Source organism: Bombus huntii, chromosome 11 (genome assembly GCF_024542735.1).
Source record: "Bombus huntii isolate Logan2020A chromosome 11, iyBomHunt1.1, whole genome shotgun sequence".
NCBI lineage: Eukaryota > Metazoa > Arthropoda > Insecta > Hymenoptera > Apidae > Bombus > Bombus huntii.
This window is the reverse complement of record NC_066248.1, coordinates 10,879,361-10,899,724: the sequence shown is the minus strand read 5'-3', so window position 1 is coordinate 10,899,724 and position 20,364 is coordinate 10,879,361. Positions and strand designations below refer to the sequence as shown.

Sequence of the window (20,364 nt, the reverse complement as noted above, 5' to 3'; positions counted from 1 at the left end):
CTCAATTCCATACACTTTCGAGTCGACAGAGGCATTCGCCTTTCCCTCGAAGAATCCTAGGACCGCGATTCCGAGACTCGATCGATTCTCGAGTACATTTGGAGCGTCGCGCGACGAAATCGCTTTTCACGAAGGTACGATCGCGTTTCTACGAAATTGGCCGGGCTCAATCTCGAGAATAGACGCGTCCTCTCGATTCTCGACGCACGTTGCACGATACGCAGGAATTCGTGGAGGCCCGTGGATACACCGCTGGGACAAGTCGGCCCACCCATTGAGATCGAAATATCCTTTCCCTCTAGATATATGACGTTTACATCGTCACTCTTGGCACGCGGTTCCCTCTACCGATCCTCGCTCTGTCTCTCTTCACGACTCTCTTTGGTATCCGATGAAACGGGTTTCGCTCCCAACTTCACCGTGGAACTGTATAACCCACGTTGCCGCCGCTGCGCTCTCTATGCATTTTCTCTTTGCTACGTGTTCCTTCGTCCCACTGTCTCTGTTTTTCTCTCCTCTTCTCCGTCTGTTTCTGTCGCGAGGAACCTTTGACGCCGCGCCACCTCGACTAAGAATAATTGAACGATACGGAAATCTCGACGGAGTTTCTGGGAAAAATGGTCGGGTACCGGTGCGTAAAGCGTTTCTGATGTTAATATTCCGTGGGTTTTACGTCGGCAATGGGCGAGCGTATACTTTGGTTACAATAATTGGACTTCGTTTTCCATTTGAAATTTTAAGTGGAAGGAGCAAGGCAAAGTATTCGAGAGTCGAAGGAACTTTGTGGAAGTTCACGGAACAACCAATGGTTTTGTTTTATCTGCGTTCTACCTGCTATTTAGTTCTCTTCGTTGAGATAATGTAATTGAAAAGGGACTCGGTTTCAAAAATGTAGTTTAATGGAATTCAATTGCATTGCGCCGTGTAAACATTAAGTTTCTTCCGCTTCGTTTTCAGGATAATTCCAATAATCGTGGAGTACGTAGAGGGAACGTGAAATTGAACGTTATACGGCTATGAACAAGCTGCACGAGTCGTACGCTGTGAACGCACGCAAAAGGGTACCTTGTGTTTCGCTTTGAAACTACTCGGCTTCTATATCTCAAACACGATGGTCTTGAAAATTATGCAAAAGCCGATTCTGAGGAACGTTTGGTCTTTTCATTTATTATTTCATTATTAAATAACGAGAATAAGCTCTTTGATATGAAATACATAGATAATGAAAATGAATGAAATAAAACGAGGGGAAAGCAAAAAGAGAAGGAAAAGAAGACAGAGCACTGGATAATTTCCGACAAACAAAAATTTCTTAAATATTGAGTACACTATGAAACAATCGTTATTAAACTGCATGATTTCAACTGCATGCCAAAGACTTTCTTCAAACGTTAAACATTTTTCTCTTGATTGAAACTAAAGCGAGATTTTTATCGAAACAATTCGTAGATTGAGACACGGCTAATATAATAAACAACATGATCACACAATGATGCAAATATATATCATACGAATATAAATATATAGAAATATCTTCCTATGCGAAATCCACGAATATTTAATAATGCGGTTTTTTGATCATTACGAAGATTGGGAAAAGGAAAAAGATTGCGCGGGATGCAACGTAGAATCGCGACGGAATTTCGTAGAAGAAACAACTCGTACAGCCCGTACGTGAGTTTTCCTTTGAAGTAGGTGACTCCTGAACGAACACGTTCCGTATCCGTGAGCAGTTTGCAGACAGTTTGTGAACTTGGACGGATACGGAGGGAGTTTTAGAGAAACGCGAGAACTTAACGGACGGACGAGGCAGCCCTGCTGTTAAGCTAATCGTCACGATACCTTCTCACCTATATAATTCATATACCTCGCTCGAACGCTTCCATGTAGCGCAAACTTCTTCGAGGAATCGAGAGAGGAAGTACATCGTTCGGAATAATTGGAAGATCGTTCACCGAAAGCCGAACGTTCCGCGAAATTTATATTTTAACGAGCGACGACGAAAATTCATTTATGTCCATCGAAATAGTATATACAAGGCGCAACGTATATACGACGACTTATGGTTTCGGAAAAATAGTATCCGTTGGAAATATTGCAACAAGTAAAAGGTTTTAAAGCGTATTATTAATTGCACGTAAATTACTGTGAATTATTTTAATAATGGATTTTCATGACTGGCGAAATTACATACGTGTCACGCCAATAACGAAATACGATGGAAAAAGAAGGGAGAAACAGAGAAGGAGAAAAGGTGGGAAAGAGATGACGTACATATGTAACATGTTTTAATAAGAGCTTCCGTAAATTCGATATACGTGCTTCAAATTTTATCCCTTTCATCGATTCCGTTTCACCGCCGCACGTCGTCCACTCCCCACGCATTTTTTGTTTTGTTCGATCGGTTCCGCCCTCTAGCGCGATATTTATTTATTTCTTTTTTTCAAGCGATTCCCGTGTTTCGGATTACCTTTTACAGCGAACTGTTATTTATTAAAGCGATACGTCAGCCGGAATATATCGATCGATCGAACCCGACCGAGTATGCGTATATTACCATTGAGAGAACGCTTCGATGAGAACAAAGAAATACGATCGAACGAAAACGGAAAAGAAGAAACGGGAGAGGAAAAAAGGAAAAAAGAAATAAGATCGATAACAAAGGACAAGGAAGAAAAATGAATAAAAAGACGAGAGCAGAGAAGACATTGCAATCTATGAAGTCATTGGCATGATGAACGCATTACCTTCGTTTCAGTCAGTGACGTGTCACCCGTGGTAATAATTCCCAAAGGGAGGCACGAAGCTGAAAGAAAAGACAGACGGTCCTTCAGCACGGAGGAATTTAAAGAGGACCAGTAGAGGCGACGACGGGGTGACGAGACGACGGGTTAGAGAGAAACGTATTTGCATTTACATTGGCGCGCTCAAATCGTCGGAAAGAAGAGCGTGGAATAAAGGAAGCAACCAGGAACCAAGAAAAGAACTTTATCACGCCGTGAAATCGATTTTTAACCCTCGTCTCTTCTCCTCCCAATCTAGTCTATGATACTAACGGAATCATCGCGAACAACGAACCAAGAGACTCTTAAATATTAAACGAAATTTTGTAGCGTTTCAAGTAGGTGTCATAGTTCCAACAGAACACAACGAATCGTACATAATTATAATAATATAAATGAAAAAATGTTGTGCGTTTATTATTTCCTTATAAAACGAAATTTTCGGGACGACCTGATATTTCCATCTTCGGATGTTTCGTTCGTCAAAACACGTATCCGCTGTAATCGTAACCTAAGGCTTCACAGCAACAAAAATGCTAATTCTATCTATGCCTCGAAACAGTGCCGTATACGCGTATCGTCAAAATCTTTCAGATACAAGCCAGAAACAGTTGTTATAACAGAAACGAAACGGCGAAGAGGGTAAACAACGAGAACACGGAAAAGCAAGTGGAAAGAAAAAAAGAGAAGGCAATCGTACTGGACCAGGGGCGCGTTTAGAAAGCAACAAAACGGGGTAGCCCTTGATACGACAACTTTCGCCATTATTGCGGAGTGTTGTCGCACGAACGAAGATGAAACCCGAGAAAACCGAGATGGAAAAGATGGACAAAAGAGGGTTACGGATCCCTGGAAACACGGACAAAGAGAGATTCAGGCAGGTTACGAGGGTGGATAAAGCAAGGGGAAGACAAGAAAGATCGTAGAATTTAAGGGTTGCGAAGCATGCCACACGTGGAGGGAGTGGAGGGTGGAAAAGCGACTAGCGAAATTAAAAGCGAAAGCAGAAGTTGGAACGCATCTGCTCTCTTCTTCTTCGCCTTTGCTTCCATTTTCGTTACGTCCACGTTTCAGGTGGTCCGCTATCGGTCGTTAACCGTTAAACGTTGATATTCTGTCGGGCGAGGGCACAACACGGTTAACCTGTTAATCGAGCAAATCGTTTAATTGGTTGTACACGGTTGGTTAAGCGACGGCTACCTCTTCCCGAGAATACGAGGGAGAAAATTGAATTCGACCGAGGATCCTGTAGCTTTTACCGGAGAATTAAATTCTTTTCGCGATTCTAGTGACACGCAGATGTACAACATTTCGGGGGAATAAATAAATCGATATCTTACAACCAGACTCGTCCATAAAACTCCTATTAATTCGAGAAGAAAGTACTGGAAATCGCTGCTCGACCGTTGAAACAATAATTCTTCCTCGCTCTTTTCTATCCTTCTCTTTCGCTAGCTCGCGTACAGTCGTAATTTCACATCGCCGATTATATAACGGAGAAAATTCTCCAAACGGATGTCATTCTCGAGCTGCTTGCATAGGAGAGCCTGCAGCGATCGATAGTCGACTCTTGATCCCATTATCACACGACAATACGATTTCGCGCACGTTTGTATCTCATTAACCGAGAAAGAACGATAAAGTTAGATAACGTTTAACACGACGCGACGGTCAGCGAAACGTTTAAGTAACCGACTTAACAACCTCTCTCTTTACTCTTTCTCTTCCATCTCTGTGCACGAAGCGAGATTAGCCTCGCTCACAGTGCTCCAACTTCCTATTGAATCGAGACGAATACAATGGCCGATACGATTATCTTCGCCTGTCACGCGGTACGAATCGCTGATAACTCTGTTATCAGCTCGTCCTCGCTTAATGGTTATCCTCGTCCCTTCTCTCTTTCTCTTCCACCTGATCCCTAAGCGAAACGTTAATGAGCGAATTCACGCTCGATTATTAAACCCCGTTTCCGGGGCGTATCACGTAGATAAACAGCCAAGCTTCCACGAACCTCGACGAAACTAATTAATCCAGGCAAATCGAGGCGAGAATATTTAGAAGATATTCGAGAAACACAAGTTATGGGTGAGCTAGTCGAATCGAATACGTTGCTCGCCGGTACAGAAATTATTACTTTCGCGAGCTTACACGCCACATGTATTCTAACGACAGTTTGAAACTGTGCCAATGTTTACTACCATGACAGAATGTCAAATCAATTCACCGTTTGTATATACATAGAGGATATATATATATATATAGAAAGAGAGAGGTATATATATGACGGAGATGAAAGAACATCGGGATTTCCCGTCTGGAATGTTGGGAAAACCTCCGATACCCTAGTCCAGACTTTTACTATAGCTACACTTAAGTAATAAAAATAAAAAATAGTTTTAACGTTCCAATCTGGCTTTATGACGATGGGCTCGGGCTCGAAGTGACATAGCGGGTCACTGGACGTAGCCACGGTCACGGGAGGGACGTGTACCTGACAGAGGTATGGAATGATTATATGGCTCTCCTTAAAAAACAAAGATTGACCCGAGAAGTGGGGACAGGAATATATAAGGGCAGTTTCATTTGGATTACGAGTTAATTAGTTGGTTAGTCGTTGGGCGAATTGCTGATTGAGTTATCGAGAAAGTTGTCCGAATCGTGTATTACGTTGGTACTCGCCATCCCGTGGACCGTTAATTCGTTATCGAACCTGAATTCGTTGTCACCATCATCTCGACCATCCTATCGCCGCTATTACTCATAGCCTCTTGTAGTGTCCACATTTGTACCAATAAACATTAGCTACATTCGCGATGGTAAAGTAAGTAAAGGTTCATTGAACGCCCCCAAAATTCCAACCTTAATCCGACATATATATATATAGTTAAAACTTTTCAAAACGAATTTTTCTTGCATTCTTTTCATTACGTAAAAGATTCGAAAATTTGTAGAATATAGAGGTAAATGGATTGAATATCGAATAGATAGGAATATGTACATGAAAAATCAAATAACGTCAATATCAAATCAAATACACGCACTGTTCAAAAGAATTAGATCGCTTGTATAATACTATGAACGGTTCTGTTGCGTCAACCGAGCGAATAGAAGCGGAAATAACATATATATTTGATAAATTGACACGAAATAAGTATAATACTGATATGAAATTAATTTCGCTGAGAAATTAACTTCGCTGGAGAAAAGATAAAACAGTCGATTTCTGTGACATTTATAAATCTATGAATCTATAAAATACTGTTAATCATCGTTATATTTATTTATGTCTTTTATAAACGAATACATTCGCTACAAATGTTGAAGGAAAGCATCGTTATAATAATACTACGATAAAAATTAACGTCGAGGCAACTATTTAAAAAACATGTACAGACGCTTGGATTGAATATAAAAATCAAAATGTCACGTCATGCGATTCTCATAATTGTGTTGAACAGCGTCACAAACTTATACAGCGCATCGAAACTTCAACGTATGTACCAGATACTACTCCATTAAACGACAAAGTTACCGTCACAGGTAATCCTTCGGCTATGACATTCCGTAAACGTCAATCGTATTGAAATCCCGCAAACGCTGTTTCCGATCGATCTCCGAAAACTAAACTACCTCTCGGCCGTCGAACAATTCGCTAATTTCCGTGAGAACGATTCGTGATTCATCGGGATTGTGAGTGCGTTAGGCGGAATAATAGAAAACATACTAATAGAGCGAATAACAGTTCGTTAAGCCAATTGCATGCGAATAGAAAAGAATAGTGGAGCGAAGGTGAAAGGAACAGGGACAGGGACAGGGACGAAAAAAGGGAAGTGGGTGGAGGGACGATGAAAAGCAAGCAAGAAAAAAAGAGGAATGTCCGCTCAAAGGACCCGATCGTGTGGCAAGGACTGCTCGTTAAACTGGAAAACAAACTACAGGCCGGTCAGGACGAAGTTCGAGCGGCCAGAAAAACCGAAACGATACTATGCGCCGGTCTTTTATTTTGTCTCTCGCAAGCTTCGGCTCGCGATACGATATCGATACATCGTAACTTTGTATTACTTTATAAAGCAGTTTTAATTAGGACGAGGAGTTTGAAGATGTCGCGACACGATTAATTAAATTTAGAAGGAAGACCCTGATTTTATGTTAATTGCCTGTCAGCGTACTAGCAAATTTTATTAATACGCTATTATGTACGTTAGTATTCAGACTTCTACCTTACAGTGAAATATGTCCTTTGCTCTTATAAATAATCCAAATTCTGATTTTCAATGGTTAACAAGATTCGTTTAAAGTTTGGAGCAATTTATTCCATGTCCTTCGTTCAAGACGGTCGTTAAACCAATAAACCCAACGACCGGTTTATTCGCGCGATTATTATAGAATTCGAGAAAGATTTCACGGCATAAAGTCGCGACGAGTCGTGGCGGCGCGTTGAAATACCTCTTAATTCCAACAAATCGTTCCTCCGCAGAGCCGAGTGTGAATATGGACGAGAAAACGAAAAGGGAGAGCACGAAGCCGCTAAGATGGGCTGAGATAGTGTGGAATAGAATGGAATGGGCGCCGACTCCACGGAGGAATAACCTTATTTACCGAAGGACCCCACGATTATAATACCCCCTTTCTCTTCGGTCCACGTTCGCCTCTCTCGTCCTTACTCCTGTCTGCTTCTCTTCCCTTCTCAAGCGTAGTGATAAATCGTGGTAGTATCACAGACGTATAAACAAATCTTACTGCTTTCTCTATCTCCTTTGTCGGTGCCTCTTCCTACCGAATACTTTCGTCGCTTTACTTGCCCGAATTCGTGTGTACGTAATTCGAACAGCACCGAAATCGACCGATCAATCTCTCATGGTTATGCATCGATCGATTTGCTCGTGACAGGAGAGAAGGGAAAGTTTTTGCGCGAAATGCATCAGTCAGACTTTCACGCAAGCAATCTGTAATTTCGTGATTACGAGCATTGACATTGGGAAAGCATTGCCCTCGAAGCACCAGCAAAGCGTTGCCTTTTCGACGAAAAGAAACAAGAATAATCTACCTTTCTGTAGAACTCTCGAGAGATTAAAGTAAATTACGTATCGATGGTCGATAATATTATAGTGCGTTTAAAATAGCGCTCGATATTCTTATTTTTAAAGTAACAGTGCTACTCAAGAAGAAATCCATAACGCGATGCGATCGAAGGGAAGCAAAAAGAATTTGAGATTGCTGTAATGTATGCGAACGCGTTACGAGGTCGGATGAGAAAATACAGTTTCTAATTACGTAAAGCGTAGTAAAACCGATCGGGAACATAACACATACTCACACGTGCCAGCCTGACAACGAAATCATAAATTGAAATTAGTTTCCTGGAATATAATTTTCCACGAATGGAGCACGGGAGAAGCCCGACGATTTTTCCGGTGCTGGGCAGCTCCGCTGGGTTTTCCACGGTCGACGAATCCTTTATTGCGATGGTTTGTCCTACCGTCTTCTATCCAAACCGCTGACCCTTCTCTTTACCACCCTTGGAATCGTCCGAAAACCGGGATTATAGCACCGGAAATATCAATAGTCCCTCTCTCTTGTTCTTTTCCGAACTGTATTTCTCTTTTTCCCAAGGGCTAGAACCCTCGATTTAGGCAATTATGTTCGTTACGAATTCCCCAAATCGTGCCAATTAACAGCAAGAAATACATAACAAGTAGTGGGTTACTTCTGCTAGAAACAGCGCTCAATTAATGCCAGTTTTTTTTCTTTCTTCGAAAATGAAGTCTACCTTTGTTAATTTTCCGATTTTTATGTCACTTAGTAGATAAAAGGAAGTATTTCGATATAAAATAATCGAAGAAAGGAGTGATCTGATACATTCAGAGGTTATATTACTGTTCGATAAAAAAAAACAAAAAATGTAATTTATCATACCTTTATCATATCTTTCGTCTGTCGCCTTCGTATTCATATAGCTAATCCGACTAAAAGAGATTCAAAGAATGTAAGTCTAATATTTTTCATAATTTGAAAAGGAAGTTCAAGGTTAGATAGAAAATACTGTATACAAAGTTCTATAACGAGACTGTGACTAATTATAGCAACACTCTATATACATAAACGATATGAGTCACACGGCGAGATCTCGATCTATCAGGCATGACGAACGATTTATGAAAAAGCAAATATGCTTAGAAGAAAATATCGGGAATCTCTTGGACAATGGATATGGTCAATCACGGACTCCCCACAGCATAGGTCATTTTGGGACTACGTACACGTCGTGAAAGAGTTATCAAGCCGTTGTCAACAGAGCAAACGAAAAATTTCAGTGGCAACAAACGTTGGGTCTTCGAAATTTCTCGACAAAACGGAACTGCCATTCATCGTTCCATTTTCCACCCGCATCATCGACACTTCGGACGCGCGCTATCTATTTCGTGTCGCTATCTAATCATCCGTTCCGCCGATCCTTTACCCAAACACTTTTCAATACGCTCGATAAAGGCTCACGGTTCACGGTAAATATGTATATTCGACGGGAGGGAAGCAACAAGACCTCGTTTCCCGTTCGCTCTCGTCACGGCTACCCGTCACGTGAGGCGAAACACACTCACAGAACCATTTTTCACGGACATTCTCCGACGATAGACTGCGAATGCATAACAGAGCTAATAACGAACTAAGCATTGTTCATCGTCTAACATCCAAACATCCACTCTTTGTCGAGAGAATTCGTGCGACAAACTCTAACTTTCCAGTTTTCTTTTAATTTTACTTTCACCTATAAGAGCCAAGTTTCGATATGGCCTTCTAGATTTTCTCTTGATAGATATAAAAAGCGATATAATATCACGCAAGATTAGCGAAAAAAACGTTATACGTACAGGTGTTCCCAAAAACGATATGACAACATTTTTACGAATTTCTCAATCTTTGTGAGTATGTATAGTAATGTTTTACTGTTTTCCTCGGATCTATAGGTATAACTTGAAATGAATAAAGTATTCGAAAGGAAAATATCTCAGGGGATTTCAAATGCGAAGAAGAAGCGAGAAGAATGACCGAGTTAAAGAAATACAAATTCCTCTACTAGAATTTAACTTCACTCACAGTGTCCTTAAATTAAAGATATTATCAGCTATACCATTCTTCTTTTGACTCGCTCGTACATTTACATAACCTTACGTTCTAAGATTTCCTTCTATTCAAAGCTCAAAAGCTATGACACGAGAATGAATTCGGTCTTACAAGGTCCATGACCCCAAGAAACATTCACCTGTACAATATTCGTCCCCTACGGGTAAACAATTTCTCTGCTCGATATCGACCTTTTTCACAGAAAATAACACAAATACTTGCGCAGTCCGTGTTAAAACGAAATACATACCTGTCCGTACCTGTACGTTATTACGCATCTACACGAGCAGACACACTAAGAAGAGGAAGTCGCGCGTATGCAGTTCCGTCCCTACTATAAATCTGGTAGTTCGATGTCTCCATCTCTGCGACGTTCTATTTCGTCGTGCTCATTTTATTTCACCATTATGTTCTATCCTTCGAAACTGATAGCGAGACGCGCACACGAGCTTATATTCCCCGGCATAACGTTCACTTCAAGAGAGGAAGAGAGAGAGAGGAGGAGAGAGAGAGGGAGAGAGAGAGAGAGAGAAACGATTTACCGAGGAACGTCTGTTACGGTGTTCGCGCAAATTTGCATGAATAGCGTTCATGCAAAGAGAGAAGAAGAAGAGAAGAGAGAAGGAAAGACAGAGAGAAAGGCGGAGAACGCGCGGGGAGAAACAGTTAATGGATTGACACGGTGGATCGCAATTAAGTTAACGGTTGAACGCAATTCCTGGATTATTTCTGGTGGTTCGAATACATTATAAATATCGGAATATGAATTCTGTTAATGAGAACTGACGCGGTGTGTAACGCGCACGCTCGTCGTGTTTAACGCCAGCTATTCGGCCGGAGATTAAGCGACACGAATACGTTATCTCGTATAAGCTGGGCGTTAACAATTCATTTTACCTAGCTAAACGAGGATCTTTGTTACGGAACCTCCGATCAAAAATCAAACAAATTTCGATTGTATTTCCGTTAAATGGATTATGAAAGTAATTTGCGAAAGTAATTCATCGAATTGACACGTCGAGATAACTTAAAATTATCATCTGCCGTTATTTCAACTTAATTTAATATTGTTTTAGCAAACTTTCAATTACAAAGTAGAAAATTACACCTGTGGATAAATTTCGTTTCATTCTTCGACGATTCTTACTTATTTCATTTGCGGCACAATGACCAGACAACAAATGGTTGTGGCTGTTACGTAATTTCAGAATGGAAGCTGCGGTATTTGAGAAGCAAAACCTGTCCGAATTATTTAAGACAAGGTAATAACAAATGCTCGAAGATGAAACAACGTTACAACCGAGAGATAGTATCGAACAATCGGATCGATGGGTCAATAAATTCACCCTCGGTTTTCTTCCCGGTCGTTTCAGGCGTTTCATGAAAAACACGAAACGAATCTTCCCAGATTGGATCCGTTCACTCGAGTTCCTTCTTTTAAGAAACTCTCCCCACCCACGGGGCATTGCCGTACCGGCGTATCCCCTAGTTGGGCTTTTCTTGCCCGACTTTCGCGTAATAACCGGAAGCGAGAAGCGAGGGCAAAGTGGATCGCATCATAAATCTGCTCTACGCTTAACAATGGAGAGCCTTCGTCTCTCGTAAGTACGATCAAAAGAAGTTTCGCGGAACTGGCTATCATTATGATAATCCGTCTACTATCCCATAAAGGTTATAAAAAATGAATCGCATACTGTATTTTCAACCTCGACACTTCTCCTTTTGTTCCGTCGTCTGGACGTTCCGCAACGCTCAAACGTTGCTATGTACGTTTATGATATCGCTCTCAACCTTATGTAAATAGGGCGAGACGAGTTAAGTCGTCACTCGAATAACAATGTCTTTGTTTCAGTCTTTCAAACACCAAACTGACTTTATTACGTAAATATGTACACGATTAATGTTCGATTCTCAAGAAACAAATGACTTACTTCCATCCATCGCAAGCAGATAACAGAAGTAATGGTAAATTATAAATGGGTTGCTGTGATTAAAGAACGACCTGCTTAACAGCTTAACGTCCCTATATCCTCGTGTGCCTTTGTCTAGGATGAGAAAGTGTATAGGTGAACGTTTAAAATCGTGGGCGTCGGAATCGACGATCGTATCACAATCGACTCGCGGACGGACTCACATATGCGTGTTTCTCGCGTTTTACCGGAGAGTAAACCAGCGGATATCGCTTCCCGTCTCCATCCGTTTTCATGTTTTCATCTCCGTTATATTTACAATAATGAAAAAGCGTGCAAGGGTGAGGAGGATCGGAGATGTTCCAGAAATTTTGAGGAATATCACGTCGTTCTTTACAAGGCGTTCAGGTTGCCTCGTGAATCACCCGAAAAGTCGAGGCTATTTTTCAAAGCGAGCGCAGGGGACACGACCGTCTCGAAAAACGAGCCGCTCGAATGCTTCGTTCCCAGAAGAATTCCGAAAGAACGGCAACGATAAACGTGCGACACTCGACGATTTTTTAACGCAGGAGATATGAAAAATGCGAACGGAGGAATTCCTACTGCGACGTATTACCTTTTACGAGTACTTTATATAGGAAATGCGCGCGCGCACGTTTAATTAAAAACATATTTCGCGATAGAAGGGTACCGTTTCTCGTGTATTAATTTGGATTTTAAAAAACTTCTCGCTACCTGCATCAAAGAGAAAATACTTACGGTTGAAACAGTCCACAGTGGCTCCGAGCGAATTAGTTGGATTCATTTACGCCGAACCGATCAAGGTAACCTTCGACAACCCGACAGTTACTCAAGGTTAATGGATACGGCAAAGAAGAGCCGCTCCAGCGATCTTCATGGAACGCTTCGACAACACTACTGTAACACGTATTATTCAATGTATCTACCATCGGCCGCTCCTTCGATTGAACTTTTGATACGTGCAAGGACATTCCATCGTTCCTCTTCTGTTCGCAATTCTCTTTGTGCATCATAACCCTTCTTTTCGATTGTACAGGCGAGCAAAAGTAGAAATGATAAATGAAGTATTATTGAGATCGAATCTTAATTTGAAAGAGATCGAAACTAATTTATTATATTTTTACTCCAAGAAAAGCGAGTTTTCTATTTGGCTGAGCGATGATCGGAATTAGATACAATGGACACCTTTTCGCTACAATATGAAAATTAACACGGAGAATATTCTTTTCCTACATTCTTCGTTTTTTACAAAGCAAACACGAACGACCACTTTCCTCTTTCATGCACATGAATTTATAAGCATCTGAAATGCTGTGCGCGCGTTTCTATGCAAAAAAGAAGTTGCTAGAAGAATGAAGATATACGTTCTGGTATGAACGTATATACATTTGGAAAAAGGATCTTTGGTCGCGTGTTCAGCATTACTTGAGCTAAGCCGACGAGATTTATGCAATAAGCTGGAAGATGACGTCGTCAGAGGAACGCTCATCCTCAAAATCGATATAGCATTTTCTATCCACATTTTCACACATCTGCTTTTTGACAAATGTTTTCTTCCGAAGAACGAATCGATTTTATCCGAAACAAATATACTTTACATTCCCGTTATTGCTAGTAAAATTTGCTTAGTAAAAGGCGTCAGGATAATGAGTTGGTTCATCGACGCTCCAAGAAATTTTACTCCTGAATTTCTTTCCTTCGAATTTTTATCTTTATCGAGAAAAGTTTGAAATATTTAAATTGACAAATGATTATATAATAGAATAAAAAAACATCAACAACTCTGGAACACAGTAACAAGATTGTCCTTAGACATAAACGACCCAATTTGTCTATGACCTACGGAAGAATATATTTGCCTGATTTGGGCTAAAATTAAAAGAAACTACTTCACCTCGAGTGATACGAGTGACGAACATAACATGACTGAAATTGGAAATTTTCTGAAAAGTCCGTCAGACGCTTTCAGGGGAAAATATTCACCGTCATAAGGGAACACCATTAACGTTTGCCATTTCGGCCACGATTTTTTCTTCGTGGGTATTTTACGAGGACACTAATACCGCGCAAGGAATCATTCCGTTGTGCGAACGTGTACGTGTAATAAAAGATTACAAAGATCAACGTATACATTCGAGAAACCCGGTTTTCTTTGTGTATGAAAAGAGCAAAGGGAGAAAGAAGGAGGCCAGGGAAATTCTCCAGACGCCAGAAAAATGTCCTCACAATCTGCAAGCAGGTGTTGGGAATGTGACCTGCGCTCGTCTTTTCAAACGAACCTTCGATGCACTTCCTACACCTTTTGCAAGTGTGTCCGTGCGTGTACGTATAAATGTGTTTGTGGCCATGTTAGAATTGTTCGCATCCTGTCGGAACGGAGTTAATACTGCGGTATTTTCTGTCGAATGTTTCACAGTGTGCAGTATGTCGTCGAACGACAAAGAAATTTGGAGCGACACGAGTCACCAATTGTTTCCAGCGGAACAATCGCCCGGTACAGACGCGCAGTTGCTCCTTTCTTCTCTTCCATTGAGAAATTAATCACGGGGTACGCGATAAAAATGCAAGGTTAACGTCATTCGTGTATGCGATAGATAAGAAACATACGGCTCGTTTCAATCACACGCACAAAAACGCGACGTCGTCGCTAGAAGCCAGCTTAATTACGACCATAACAGCTCGTTCATTCGTGCTTGCGACGTTCATTCTTCTTATTCTGTTTGTTATTAGAATATATAAATATTCTATTCTTAATCCCATAGACCAATTCTTATTCTACGAGCTTCAAATAGTTTAAATTATAATCATGATTATTAAATAAGACAGAGTTACCAAAAACAATATTCACAATTGGATTTAAAATATAAAGAATATTAAGATAGGAAGATCGAATGACAAATTACAGCATTGGATACGCTGCGCCACGCATAATACGATAATGCTGAAAGTACGAACTTCGAACGAAGAAACGATACGGTTGATAATTCAATAATTTCGCAGACTCTCGGTTACAACGTTTTATGACTCTCGTCTCGGTCGATCTGTACACGGAGATCCTTGGATGTGCGAGAGAGGAAGAAGGCAGAACGCGAGGAACAAGTAACGAGGTTACCGGAACGTTCCACAATTAATTTGCTTGCAAACGGTTACGCTCCGAGAATAATTATTCAAAGTCCTAGCTTCTGCTTGTGCAAAGTGCAACCACTCAAAGGGTTCAACGACGTATGGACGATGTCGCGTAAAATGTAAAAAGATTCACGCGATCGTATTTTAGCCGAGTTTAATCTGCTTCGTTATTTGAAACGTGCTTTTCATCTTCCTGCTAAATGACCTTAAGCTTTATATCCACTTACTTGGTTAAAGATTCATAGCCTCATTTATATTTGAAACAGGCGCTAATTCTTCGATATTTTACACGATTCTGAAATTCTATACATCTACGCTTTTCCCGTTATAGACCAATTAATATTTAATTACATTCGTTGAAATTGTATTTCAATTGTACTCGAAAAGAATGGTCAACGAACGAGCACATTTTTGCTCGGACAAAAATCGAATAACAATGCTTCGCGACGCTTCGTATTCGACAGCCTCGAAAGTTAATCGATGTCGATTAAAGAGCACGCGGACTTCGTTAAAATACAATTAAAAAGAAAGTATCGTCGGCGGTTTTAATAGTTTAACTGCGTCTAACGCTCGTGTCCCGCGCGTCGTTAAAACTTGCTCGATTGCACGAAACAAGAAGAGAAAAAGGATACCATCCGCGACATGGTTCGCCCTGCGATTCTCTCTACGTACAGTAGTTACGTATTAAAAGTTCCCTTTATATTTAATTACATAGTCTGGAATTCCGGTTCGCGTATCGCGGAACCCTTCAATTTCATCTCATTTCTATGCAAGCTTTCCAAACATCCATACGAGTCCGAACCTATTCATCGGAACACTCGCGCCATATCTTTTTGCACGTTTTATGCTTTAACGAAAATTTCCCGTTACACCGAATTTTACGATATTCGATTATTCGTTTCATCAGCACTTTCTATTGTTCCGACGAACCACGATACATTCAATAGAACGTATTTCTAAATCCATTATACATAGATGGCTACAATTAAAGTAGTGTATGAATGATTTACTGCATAATTAAACATTATTGATCAAATTTAACAATTTATAACTTACAAACTGTTAATGTCAATAATAACAACAGTTAACAGCTTTGGTCATAAAAAACGAAGTTGTATAAGCAATCACAAATTATGTGATTAATCTAACATAAAATTGTAAAATAGAAGTTCCTAATCTATAACTCGAAACTTGTTAATTTACCGATACTACCGACTGGTAAACTATTATGCAAAATAGACAAAATAGACCAATTATCATTAACTTGAAACAAAACAGAATCTTCTAATATCTACGTTAATGAATAATAAATAATAAGATAGAGAGAATAATATTTGGAAGCAAACTCTTCATATTCCTGTTCCTGCCATAATTGAAGAAACTTGAGGTATCCTACTTTCACGTTAATATGCTGAATTTTAATGAAATTCAATAAGGAACGAGCACGATAGAATTGACAAACGCGTAGCAACTCCGAAAGGTCAATTTCCTGGTGGAGTACGCCGCAATTGGAACGCATCGATGGCATTGCACTTGTCGGTAATAATTCTTTGATAAAGGAGCGATGCAAGACGTAAACAACGACGAAGAAAAGAGGCTGAGACGGTTGCGACGACTTTCCGAAGTTTCGCTTTCTCAGCAGAACATTCTTTCGCCGATAAGATAACATTTCCGCGCGAAGAATTTTAAATAGATCGTCGAACGGGTATCGACGTTTTCTTCGTCCCGTCGAGCTCCGTATTGTTCCACGAGATTAAAATTACCGGTTAACTGTCAAACACAAGACAACTGTTAAAACAAAACGAGTAGGCAATCTACTAACAAATTAATCGTCCAACAGATTTGTGTGATCGTTACGCTTTGTTCTATCAACGTGTTTATGCGATTGATATAACACAATAAAACCAAACTCGTATCGTAGCAGACGAACTCTTGTTACTCTTGGTATTTATCATTCGTAATACGTCTTTCAAAAAAACTCATTTGTGATTTAAATGAATTTTATTTAAAGCGTAATAAGATTAAAAAGTTAAATTCACAGGAGGATAATGGGATTTCGCTTTGTTACCATTTTAATGTACGTTTTGTGTTTTTTCTTAACAGCTTAGTTATACATATACCTATTGAGAAAGCGAGGAACAATAATAACACGGATGAGCACAAGGGCATCGTTGATCAGAGTCGAGGAAAAAGAAAAGATCGATGTTCTCCGGAACATTGTCCAGCCAAAAACTCGAGGAAAATCTGTTTGCAAACAGCCTCTGAACAGAACTCACGAGAGAAAAGTCATCGCCGTGGAATTTATAACAGTCGCCAAATATCCGAGACCTGTGATAACTGCCAAGATTCGCACTGAAGCCAATTTACCTATATCTAACTAACAACCGATTCCGTAATTATTATCCAAGACACTGTATCGTACCTTGTACAGAGTTCACGACGATTTCGAACGTCGCTGTTTTCGAGACATCGCGTCGCGTCAGTTTCGAATCGACCGAGCATCGATGCAGAATGAACGTAACCAAGACGTGTCGATTCTAACTTCAGGCGCGTCGATGTTTTTTAAAGGTTCGTAGAGAATATCGCAGCGAAACACGAACGCGTTCGCGATTTCGTCGATGACGCAATTCCCCGAAGGTTCTTTCTATCCGGTTACGTTCTTCGAAATTCTCTTACGTCTATCAATCTTCGAAATTTTCGCACAGAAGTGAATTGTAATAAAGTAAATAAAGGGTCGAGAATAATGGGGGAAGGTAACGAGGTAACAAAATGGTCGTTGATCGAAGGACAGATAGCACTCGCGACATTGACAACAGACTGAGACTCGTATCGATCGTAATCACGAAAGTAACGTTTAAGACAATATTTTAGTACTTACATAAATTGTGAGCCGCAATGTTGCGCTCCGTCGGCAGATCGCAGAGTAGTGTATAATATATCCAATAATCCACAATAGCGTAGTACTGCACTGATAAAACTTTCACTTTTTTTCTTTTCTTTTTCTTTGCTTGCCGAATATAATCGGCTTTTTCTTTGAAATCACTGATTTAAATCACACTTAGAACAGTCGCACCACTCGGAGGTTTGAACAAACACACCTCTCACGAAACACCACAAAACAATACGAAATTGAATCAATGAAGAGTATTCGATGCAGAAGGTGCTAGTTGAATAGCACCGTTTTCCGATGTCTGTGTGTACATATGTAGCCGGGCTGGTTTACGTATCCGTACGAAGAAAACACCTTACTGTAAAAGCACGAACGTTTAGTTTCGATCACACTGTTAAGATAGTTGTTGAATGGGAACTGGCTTGTTCACGGAACAGGCGCGCGCTTTGCTCCGTGAACTTGGTCGAATCCAATGCGATATCGACACGTATCGAACCGACTCGGTAGCTGTAATACAATCGAAAGAAACTGCTGCGTCGAAAGCGCGAAAATCGGAGTGAATTACACGACGATCACGATCGGAGTATGTACCTCGGACGAAAGACGGGAAAGCAATGCGGCACGAAATCCACACACAGAGCCACTGGTAACGAGACGAAAATGACCGATCGGCCGATCCGATGGAACACGAGCACACACGAGAACGCAGCGTACTACCGATGATCGAAGATTCTCGCTTGCAACCGACAAACGAGAAGGACAGAAACCGAAGACGGATTACATATAGAGCGCACGCGCGCGTTCTAACGCGCTTTCGTTACGTAAAAGAAGTGCGCGTTGGTTAAACGTCACCACATCGGGATGGTACACACTCCGCGGGTTCGCGTAAAAGGTGTAGAGAGAGAAGTGGTCGGAGAACCGGGTATATTTTACCGCGGTGACGCGAATGGCACCGTGTGCTAACCTACTTCTCCTTCCGTTGACTGAAACTCTTCGCACCAACAACGTTGACGACGACAACGGCAATGGGAACGACTCAACACGACGGGAACCCACACGAGCGGCACGGTACACGCGGCGACTCGTTGTCTCTCCTCTTCTCCGCACGCGCGGTCCCTCGCTTCTTCGACTTTGCTGTTTGTGTCACCACGACACCGCGAAACCAGAAAACAAACAACTGCTGTCGAGGACGCGTCTTGTTTGCAGGAAAGCTCGACTCTTTTTCACTGGGCGGAACTCGTTGTCGTTGCGGGGGAAAAGGGGGACATAGAGGGAGAACGAGGAACACACATACACAGTGGCGCGCGCGCGCGCGTGCCCACGGGAGGGAATGAGAGAAAAAGAGAAGGAGAAAGAGAGAAAGAGAGAGACAGCGCGGCAGAACGACACAATCCGACTACGACGGAGGTCCGACTCGAACTGAGCGCCGAGCGGCTGATCGAGGCCGACGTCGGCCGACTCGACCGAACCGAGGCGCTCGCCGATAGCGCGCTCTGCTCCGCTCTTTCCCTCCCTCCTACATGAACACTAACCCTCCCTCCCCGACCATCACCCCCCGTCATAGCTTCGCAGCCGCCACCCTCTTGCCTCTTGCTCTTCCCTCTCTCAAACTCACGGCCCACCTTCCTCCTCGCGCTCTCCTCTCTGTAGTCCTCGAGCTTCGACTCGCGTTCCCGCTCTTTCCCCTCTCTCAAACAACCTCGACGTCGTGCCTCATCGTTCCCTCCAACCGCGTCTCACCAAAGTTTCCGACACACCGGTAACTTATCGGAATTTACTCGTTACTCCGAATTCGTGAGCGACCGCGTGCGCCGCGATAATACCGCGCGCGAGAATACCGATAGACGCCAATAGCATGCTCCGATTGATTTTAAGAAATCACTTGTTTCTTACATCTTTCTACTCTCTCTCGGATAATAGGTAATTAAACATCAGTTTCGATTCTCTAGACGTAATCGATCGTGCTGCATTACGATTAATCAGTTCTCTCTCGATCGAATGAAAATCTTGTTGTTGCATGTGTATTGTTTATTCGTTGAAATAGGATAAAAGGATCTTTCGCTCCTTTGGTGCACCAATATCGTTTTGAAGTGCCAGTTTGGACGAGTAATATCCTTTTGGAACTAGAACATAGCCAGCTTAGCTTCTTTTGTTCCAAAATCATAAATGTGCAGATTTTCACTTTTTTCAGTAAAGAATCGATCAGAATGTATTTTGTTTCTGTTCTTACAAAATTAAAACAATGAACGTGACACAACAAACATGATTGCCAATTGTGTTTTAAGCTTCGTTCGCCAGTTCGAAAATTATCTGATCACTTTTTTGTTCAATTCTGAGTTTCTATAATCCATCGAATCCCACAATTTGGAATGTTGACAGTGACACGCACGACATTATATAGTGCTTACCATCTAAAACTACGTATTATCGACCAATATGAGATACAACGTCGATAATTGACTGGCATATAGTTGTTAGTTAAGAAATTACTATAAGAAGTTTAGTGAATAGT

The 20,364-nt window shown here is 41.3% G+C and overlaps 1 protein-coding gene across 6 annotated transcripts in view; it reads right to left on the bottom strand.

The window, feature by feature from the left end:
* The window catches only part of LOC126871100 (mucin-5AC-like), a 329,637-nt gene extending 309,889 nt beyond the window's left edge, over window positions 1-19,748 (bottom strand). For 3 of the 6 annotated variants that reach the window (XM_050629509.1, XM_050629513.1, XM_050629510.1), the window contains exon 1: window positions 17,841-19,748. The gene's annotated coding sequence lies outside the window, so the exon portion shown is untranslated. Of the gene's footprint in view, window positions 1-2,747; window positions 2,807-17,840 lie in introns of all 6 variants that reach the window. The other 3 variants (XM_050629511.1, XM_050629508.1, XM_050629507.1) reach the window with 3 other exon arrangements.
* Between the last annotated feature and the right edge of the window lie 616 nt (window positions 19,749-20,364).